General features: G+C 35.6%; 1 pseudogene; it reads right to left on the bottom strand.

Annotated features, from left to right (window-relative positions):
* Positions 1-3,863: 3,863 nt before the first annotated feature.
* LOC131496240 (splicing factor 3A subunit 1-like) lies at positions 3,864-5,383 on the bottom strand (annotated as a pseudogene).
* Positions 5,384-9,650: the final 4,267 nt, after the last annotated feature.

Raw genomic sequence — 9,650 nt, forward strand, 5'->3', positions numbered from 1 at the left:
TTTTATTGAAAATATAGTTTACTTACAGTATTACATTAGTTTTGTGTGTACAGCAAGCCATTTGACATCTTGTATACATTGTGAAGTGATCACCACAGTATATCCAGTTATCATCTGTCACCATACAAAGTTAATACAATATTATTGATAATTTTCCCCATGGTGTACATTATATTCCCATGACTTATTTATTTTATAACTAGAAGCTTGTACCTCCTGATCCCTTTTACCCATTTTACCCCTTTTCCTCCTCTTACACGATTTTTTAGAGTGAGCTGAGATCAGCTGTGCTTCCCTTATGGTGTGGCTGCATTTGGATGGAGGGTAGAGATTAGAATCACCCGGCTCACTGAGATGACTGGTGTACTGGGTTGAACAGTAATTCCTTCCAAAGTCACATCTACCCATGATTTCAGCATGCAACCTTATTTGTAAACAGGGTCATTGAGGATCTAATTGGCTAAGATAAAGTCATGCCAGGTTAGGATGAACCCTAAATATAAAAAATGGTGTCTTTATAAAAGAAAGAAGAGAGAGTCACAAAGGCAGAGAAGACTTACACACAGAAAGAACATCTTGTGAAGAGAGAGGCAGAGATTGAAATGGTGTGTACAATAGCCAAGGAATGCCAACGGCTGCTGGTGACCACTATAATATAGGAGAGAGGCATGGATAGATTCTCCCTCCAATCCTCCCGGAGGAACCCACCTCACTGACATTTGTTTTCAGACTTTTAAGCTCCAGAACTGTGAGGGAGTAAATTTGTTGTTTTAGGTCACACAATTTGTGGTAAGTTGTTAATGCAGCTGTAGGAAACTGTTACAACTAGTCATCTTTCTCTCTTCATGAATTTAGCATCCTTCCCTTTCATGTGGCTTTGTCATCATGGCGTCTCCAGCTGGACAGATGGGAGTTTTTTCATGCATGTGCAGGGTTCCTGCTGTCAGAATTCTAAAGGCTGAGAACTGCAAGGAGCATAGTGTTATTTCTGCTAAATTTCATTTATTTTTCAAGTTTTAATTTTTTAACGTAATGTCCACACCCAACATTGGGATTTAACTTACAACCCTGAGATCAAGAGTCACAGCTCCACTGACTAAGCCAGTTAGGCACCGCTCTGTTAAGGTTTATTAACTGAAGCTAAATCCAGATTTGTTGAGAGGGGACTGCAGCAGAGAATGAGTACTAGGAGGTATGTATTCCATTGGTGGCCTCCAATATCAACAATATATTAATAGTCTCCCTCACACAGTTAATGATGACAAATGTCAATCAGTTGGTGTGGATTAAAACACATTGCAAAACTTTAAGATTTTATATCAAAATAACTAAGAAACAGGCATGCTGTGAAACAGATCAGAATTTAGCAGTTTTTCCTTCTTACTATGTCCATTTTTTGGGGGTACACACATATGGAATCTCTAATATTTTGACCAGTAGCTACTCAGGACAAGCCAGGTTATACCACATTGTTCTTAATTATTCACATCTGACTTTACAGTAATGTGAAGCTTTACAGTAGAATATATTTGTAACATTGAACAAAGACATGTATTTAGCTGAGAGAGTAAACCACCTGAAGATCTGGGGCAAGTTGTAGGCATAGAAAATAGTGAGAACAAAGGTCCACAGATAAAAACACAGTTGCAATTTCAAGAATTTGGGCAGCAACATCTCAATCATTTTAGTTTGGTCCAAAGTGTTATTTTTTCAAGTCTTATTTTTTCCTGATGAGCCAAAACCACACTGGCTCAGCTAAAGCTGTGATACAAATCCTTGTCAATTAGCTCACCATTTAAAAGTATCTTGCTAGATTTTATTGATGGCTTTTAAATCTCTGCTGCCAAAAAAGATTTACTTCTTTAGGGAATTCTTGGCAAAAACTGATGCATTATGAAGGTAGACTCACAACTCAAAATCAAGTGAAAGAAATCATGTGTCTCAAAAGCCTATTATTTATCTCAATTCCATATGTAACTTTCTCAATAAGGGTTCCTAGAACTTTTTGGAAGCTTGCAAATTACTGAAGTATAAAACTTATTACAAAAGTTGGAATGAAAATTCTAGTTTATTTATTTTTAAAATTTCTTTTAATGTTTATTTACCTTTGAGAGAGAGAGAGAGAAAGACAGAGTGGAGCCAGTGAGGGGCAGAGAGCAAGAGGAAGACACAGAATCCGAAGCAGGCTCCAGGCTCTGAGCTGTCAGCACAAGAACCTGAGGTGGAGCTCAAACTCAAGAACCATGAGATCGTGACCCGAGCCGAAGTCAGACACTTAACCCACTGAGCCACCCAGGCACCCCTGACAATTCTAGTTTAAAACCATTACAGCATTCGTGTATGTTGATTATCTTCTTACCTCATTAAATAAAACTACACCTCAAAGAGGCAAGTTGTAAAAAATAAAAATAAAAAATCACAACAGACATTACTGAGCTTATTTTGCCAACATTAAAATAGTTATGAGAAGCGTATCCAACAAGTACAAATGCATTTTTCTCTCATCTTTGTCAGCTGATGTTTTGAGAAGAAACACATTTTCTTCAACAATTATTTCCGTTTATGTGGTAGTCACGTTCCAAGTGCTTTGGTGTTTTGTTTTTTCATTTGATTCCATTCCCCACAGAGTTCCCCTTCATTTTTGCCCTGCCTTTGGTCACTCTGACCACTCAAATCATCTTGTCAAAATATGGCTACCATCTTTGAAACAAACAAACAAACAATGTACAGCAGAGATTTCAAAGGCTATATTCTTGCCTACTAACAGTGTTCTTTTGGAAATGTAATTTTTAATTTTTCCTCACTGAAATTAGAGTAATGAACATACTGGTAAAATTATCACTAATGGGGCACTAGGGTCACTCAGTTGGTTAAGTGTCGGACTCTTGATTTCGGCTCAGGTCATAATCTCATGGTTCATGAGACCAGTCTGTCTCAGGCTCTGCTCTGGCAGTACAGAGCCTGCTTGCAATTCTCTCTCTCCCTCGCCTTCTGCCCCTACCCTAATCTCTCTCATGAAGACTCATCTCTTTCTCTCAAAATAAATAAATTTTATAAGAAATTATCATTACTATCTTTTACTTTTAACTGGTGTGTTCAGATAATTTATATTTTGCATAATTTTGATGTTTGAGATTAAATCTATGATTTGGACATCTGTTTTTTGTCTAATCTTCGGGTTTTTTTTTTTTTTTTTTTTTTTTACTTCTTTGGAGTAACTTTTTGTGATTTTGTCTCCTTTTTTTGCCTCTTGCCTATTACTTTATGTTATTTTAGTGGTTATATAAGGGTTACATTATAGTACTGTATTTTTATCATATTCTATTTTCAAGTAATATATACTATGTCCCATAAAATTATAAGAATCTCCCAGCAACATACTACCACGTGTCCTTTCCTGGCCTTGATGTTCACATTATGACATTTTACTTCTATATGTATTATAAATCCCACAATGTGCTGTTTTATTGTTTGGTTTAATCAGTTCATTATATTGTATAGAAATTTATGATTTAAAATGTATTTTATATTTCCCCACATTATTCTTTTCAGTGGTTTTCATTCTTGTTGGTATGATTTTCCTTCTGTTTGACGGTTTTCAGTTAATATTTTTTCCGTATAGTCAGCAGGTTTTTATTTCTCTCAGTTTGTTATGTCTTAAAAAAAGTCCTTATTTTTCCTTCATTTTTGAAAGATATTTTTACAGGAGTAGATCTCTTAAGTTGTCAGGTTTGTTTGTTTATCCTTTCAGTACTTTAAGAAGTTTCTCCTCTGTGTTGTGACTTACACTGTTTCAAAGAGAAGTTTCAATAAGAATAAGATTTATCTTTGTAACTCTGTATATAATGTGTCTGTGTGTTCTTTGGTCCCATGCTGCTGTCCTCTGAGCCTGATGACCACATTTTCCTATATTTTTTTTGGCCAAAAACTTTTCTCCCAAGGTAGGGAACACAAAATATTTATCTTGAGCAGGGCTTGAGAGCCTTGGGATCACAGTCCCTCTATATAATGACTTGGTCTGCAGTCAAGGGCAGAGGTGGAAGCATAGATCTCTGAAGGTTGGACACTTTCTGCCCTTCTTCATCATCTGAACCCTCATCCTTGTCTTGCACTTGGGCGTCCTGATCTAGCTGGGATGGACACTACTCTACCTTGTAGTGTTTCTTAACCTTCTCATCAGACCCCGCCTCTATCTTGACCACCCCACCCTCCCCAAACTTTTCCCAGTGCTCCTGAATGAGTTTTTTGGGCCCCCAGATTCTCCAAGGTGGCGAAGGGAGAAAAGTTCAAGTCCATTGTTTCTGCCACTTCCACCACTGACTGATCTGATGATTTGCAAATGTACATTCGCTTCTTCTCCTCTTCTTTTTCTCATCTTGGAACTTGGCTTGCTCCATTCAGTAACATACCTGGTCCAAATCTTCTCTTTTTTGAGATTATTTTATTTTATTTTATTTTATCTTGGGGGGGAGAGAGAGAGAGAGAGAGAGAGAGAGAGAGAGAGAGAGAGTGAGTGTGAGAGCAGGGAAGAGGGAGACACACAGAAAGAGAAGATCCCGAGACCTTAGGATCATGACCTGAGCTGAAATCAAGAGTTGGACACTCAACCGAGTCACCAAGGTGCCCTTCTTTTTTGAGCTTTGCAAATAAGCCTTTGGGTGGAATTACGACCTTGGTATAATGTTCCACCAGCATGGTGAAGTAGTGTCAAACTGGTAGCTGTGCTATTCTTTCTGTATCAGCTGCATCAGAAACAAGTGCCCGTTCCTTGCCACAGGCTGAGCCATCAGCTTCATCACATCCAGGTTGAAGGCTGAGATGCAGGCTGATTATGAGATGGAGGGGCATGCTATGATGAAGTCAAACTAGAGGGAAGGCTCTTTGGGCATGATGGTCTCCTGAATTACCTAGTGTTGAGCATTCTAGGGCAGCTGCTGTTGGGTGGCTTGCTTCTAATGCTGCCTAATAACCTTGAGGATGGAAGCTGAGGGCTCCTGAGCCTTCCCCTCCTTGCATTCACTGACCTAGTGATGGTGGTAGGCATTGTAAGGGTCACTGGGGTTTAGGAAGTTGTACTGAGGTCTATCTAATTCTGTTATATTCTAAGCTTCAAATTCAGGTCTGTTTCTGGCCACAAATTTGTCAGTGCTATCAATGATATCTCTGATCTTTATAGAAGAGGGTAAATAATCCCCACCACCGGTTTGGAAGGGTAAGAATTCTCTTTTGAAGATTCTTCTGTGTGTACTCTGGGCATGGTGGCTGTTGGTAGTGATGAGGACACTCCTCTGCCTGGGTCTGGCCTTCATGACTACAACAGTCAGCACTGCCTAGGGGTTCATGAGTGCTGTTGCCTTCTTCAAGACAGGCTCCCTGCACTATTGGAGGATGGCTAGTATATGTTAAGTGTGTGTATGTGTGTGTGTGACTCCCTTTAAGAGTTTCTCTGTGCCATTGGTTTTAGACTATTTGATTACATTGTGACTTAATGTAGTTTTCTTTATGTTTCTTATTTTTTGTTGTTTTTAGCTTATTTGTAAGTTTATTATTTCATAAAATTTTTATTTTTTAAGACATATTTATTTAAATATCATGTTTACCCCCATTTCTTTCTTCTTAAGAAACTCCAATTTGATTTGGCCTACATGAGATTGCTTTATTTTGTGGCTCAACTCACTGATGCTATGTTTATTTATTTTTCTTCCTATTTCATTTTAGTTTCTATTTCCATGTTTTAAAATTATTTTTCTCCTATGAGCACTGGGTGTTGTATGGAAACCAATTTGATAATAAAATTCATATATTGAAAAAATAAATAAAAAAAATAAAATAATAAAATTATTTTTCTCCTATAATGTATAATCTGTTGTTAATCCCATGTAGTACATTTTTAAGACTTCAGTATATATCTCTTAAAAATGAGATTTCTTACATAAATTAAAATAATATAATTTGAAAAAAAATTGACAATAGCTTGATGAAATTTTCTAGTATCCAGTCCACACTAAAATTTCACCAGTTCTTTTCAGAACATCTCCTAAAGTCATCTTTCTTTTGACAAGAATGTAAGTAGGGTTTACATATTACAATTGGTTTGTGTGTGTGTGTGTGTGTGTGTGTGTGTGTGTGTGTGTGTTTTAATTTTAGATATTGTAGCTTTTTTAGGGGATATTTATTTACCTATAATTAAATTTTCATTTTAATTCCAGTATAAACATACAATGTTCTATTACTTTCAGGTATATAATATAGTGATTTAATAATTCTATAGATAATTACTCAGTGCTCATCATAAGTGTACTCGTAATTCCCTTCACCTATTTCACCCATCCCCCCACTAACCTCCCTTCTGATATGCTAGATATTGTAGTTTTTATGTACAGAGTTTTCATATGGGACTTCTTTACTACGCACGTTCCTTCTAACATTCTCAATATTTCCTATATCTTCTTGATATGAAATGCATACTTTAATAATAATTGAAATATACTTTTAATAATCATTGTAATATTCTTGCTTACTAATCCTATCATCTAGGTCATTTCTAGGCCAGATTTGACTGATTTGCTTTTCTCCCTATATGGGTCATATCTTTACAGTTCTTGTATATAGATAATAATTACTCCTAAACTCCTATTCCAGAAAAAGGCCACAGGTGCAACACAATTTCAAACACCAGAGGCATAATGACACTTAAAATATTCCAAAATCTTTTTTATGCGGCATGTATAATATTGAAATTTAATGGTTATAATCTTTGAACATAAAATTATAACCTAAACTAACTTAAATAGCCATATATCCTAGATATATATTAGTTAACAGAGTAAAAGCATATAAAATTATGCATCTTCACCAAGTGTCATTAATTCTAGAAACTTAAAGATGATTCAATATTAGGAAGTTAATGAATATGACTACCATAGTGATAAGGCTGAGAGAGAAAATCACATGATTAACCTCACTAATGTTGTAAATAACTCAAAGTTAAACACGCTTTTGTGTTCTTACTTACACGGTTTCCCCCCACTCACTCTCTTTCAAAAACAAATAAATAAACTTTAAAAAAGTCAGTTTTAGGGATTTAATTACATGAAATGCTCTACCTTTATTTAGGAAAATAGATTTAATTTAGTTAAAACAGTAAAGAATACTGTTTAATTCTTGATATATTTGTATTTAAAACTTACTTAGCATGATGTGGTATTCTCATCTTTGTTTCTACTTTTCCAAGGTAAGAAAAGTCATATCAGTATTATGAAGGAAACAAATATCTACTCTATGGTTTGTCATACAAATTTGAATTTTAAACAACAGTAAACAGGAGCACCTGGGTGGCTCAGTCAGTTAAGCATCCGACTTCGGCTCAGGTCATGATCACACAGTTTGTGAGTTCAAGCCCCACATTAGGCTCTGTGCTGACATCTCAGAGCCTGGAGCCTGCTTTGGATTCGATGTGTCCCTCACTCTCTGCCCCTCTCCGACTTGTGCTCTGTCTCTCTCTCAAAAATAAATAAGCATTAAAAAAAAAATAAACAACAGTAAACAGACTTGATTGTTAATGCATGTCATTTAAAAAAATTTACTACTGCCTATCAAGCAAAACATGAAATAAAAATATAAAGAAAAATTGGGTATCAATCCATCAATTATATGAAATACTAATTATTTCAGATCTTTTTCATTAAGAAGCAAATATTATGGAAAAATTGAAGCCCCAATATTCCATTTGCCAACATATTTCCTGGAGTGCCTGGGTGGCTCAGTCAGTTAGGTGTCCAACTCTTGGTTTCAGCTTAGGTCATAAGCTGGTTTCCTGAGTTCAAGTCCCACATTGGGTTCTGTGCTGGCAGTGCAGAACCTGCTTGGGATTCTGCCTTCTTCTCTCTCTCAGCCCCTTCCCAACTCACGCTGTCTCTCTCTCTCACTCAAAATAAATAACTAAGCTTAAAACATAAAAAAATAAATAACATTTCCTTTTATTTTTTTTAATTTTAATTTTATTACTTATTTTAAATTTTTAATTTTTGTTTTAGAGAGTGTGTGTTTGAGTAGTAGAGAGGGGCATAGAGGGAGAGGGAGGGAGCGAATTCTAAGTAGGCTTCATGCTTAGCACAGAGATGAATGAGAGGCTCAATCCCACCATCATGGGATCGTGACCTGAGCTGAAACCAAGAGTCCAACGTTCAACCAACTGAGCCAGCCAGGAGCCCCTCAACATATTTCCTAAAACTTTTCCAAGAGGAAAGAATTCTAAATTTGGGGTTTATGATCCTTATTTATTTAATACTTTAACTACATTTGAATGTCCTCTTAAACCACATTTAATATTGCTTCACACATTTTTGAAATATATGTTAATTGAGAAAACCACTGCCTGTGTGATGCACATGATGATGCAGGGTTTACTGGATATGTACAAAATTGAGAAAACAAGTATTTTTTCCTCAACTATCATGTTTTTATGTTTACTTTTTTTAATGTTTTTATTTATTTGAGAGAAAGGGGGGGCAGAGGAAGAGGAGAGAGAGAATTCTGAGCAGGCTCTGTTTGTCAACACAAAGTCTTATGAGAGTTCAGACCCATAACCCATGAGATCGTGACCTGAATCAAAATCGAGGTGGACATTAAAGCAACTGAGCCACCTAGGCACTCCAGGTGCCTATTATGTTTATATTTTTAACTTTCATATATCTTTACTAAAGTCTTCCCTATTTTGTTTAATGTAGCATACAATTTATTAAACTCTTCATTTCCATTACTAATTGATATATTTGTATTATCTTATTCTATTCATTATATAAACCACCGCAATATCCAGAAAATTAGAAATGAAAGTTTTACCCTTTTTGCAAGGTTGCTAGACTTGTCATAAAGTGTGTTAAGTATATAAAACCTTCCTTTGTTGGTGTCACTCATGCACCCATTTTCAAAAGTTAAAAAAATTCCCACATTCCATCTAATTGAGTACTATAGAACACATAATGCCACTGACATAGAAAATAAATTCTTATATAAGTAGTAGCCAAGAGCAATGAAAGAGATAACACACATAAATCAGTATTTTACATTTTTCCTCATATTCTCTATCTGTGCTTCTATGAACTACAGTATTAATCATAGGGCTTATTAGTGTTAAGTCCTAGTTATTTTTAATTTTTTGAATGAACGTGTGTGATTATTACAGTAAATGCAACCAAATTAACATTAAAATCATCTATTTGAAGAAAAAAACCCTGCAATTCCAATCATTTCTCTATGAATGTAGTTTCACTCTATTATGAACAAAAAAATACAGTTTGTGCTTGGGTTGTATTGCCTTGGGGCAATTACAGTTACATAGTTTTGATCAGTGGACCAATACAAAAATAATGCAATTCATATGTTTTAGATTTCTCTGATATATTGAGTATTCACACAAATGCTAACAGATGATCAAATAACATGATTAAATATGTAAACATATCTATGTATTCTGAACAGGTTTCAAACAGGATTCTGTGTCTCCCTCTCTCTGCCCCTCCCCCGTTCATGCTCTGTCTCTCTCTGTCCCAAAAATAAATAAAAAACGTTGAAAAAAAAAATTCAAACAGGAATAGCTTTATATATAGAAGTTTCCTTAATAATTTCCTCATCCTTTTTCATCTACC

The sequence above is a fragment of the Neofelis nebulosa genome, chromosome 15, assembly GCF_028018385.1.
Source record: "Neofelis nebulosa isolate mNeoNeb1 chromosome 15, mNeoNeb1.pri, whole genome shotgun sequence".
Lineage (NCBI taxonomy): Eukaryota > Metazoa > Chordata > Mammalia > Carnivora > Felidae > Neofelis > Neofelis nebulosa.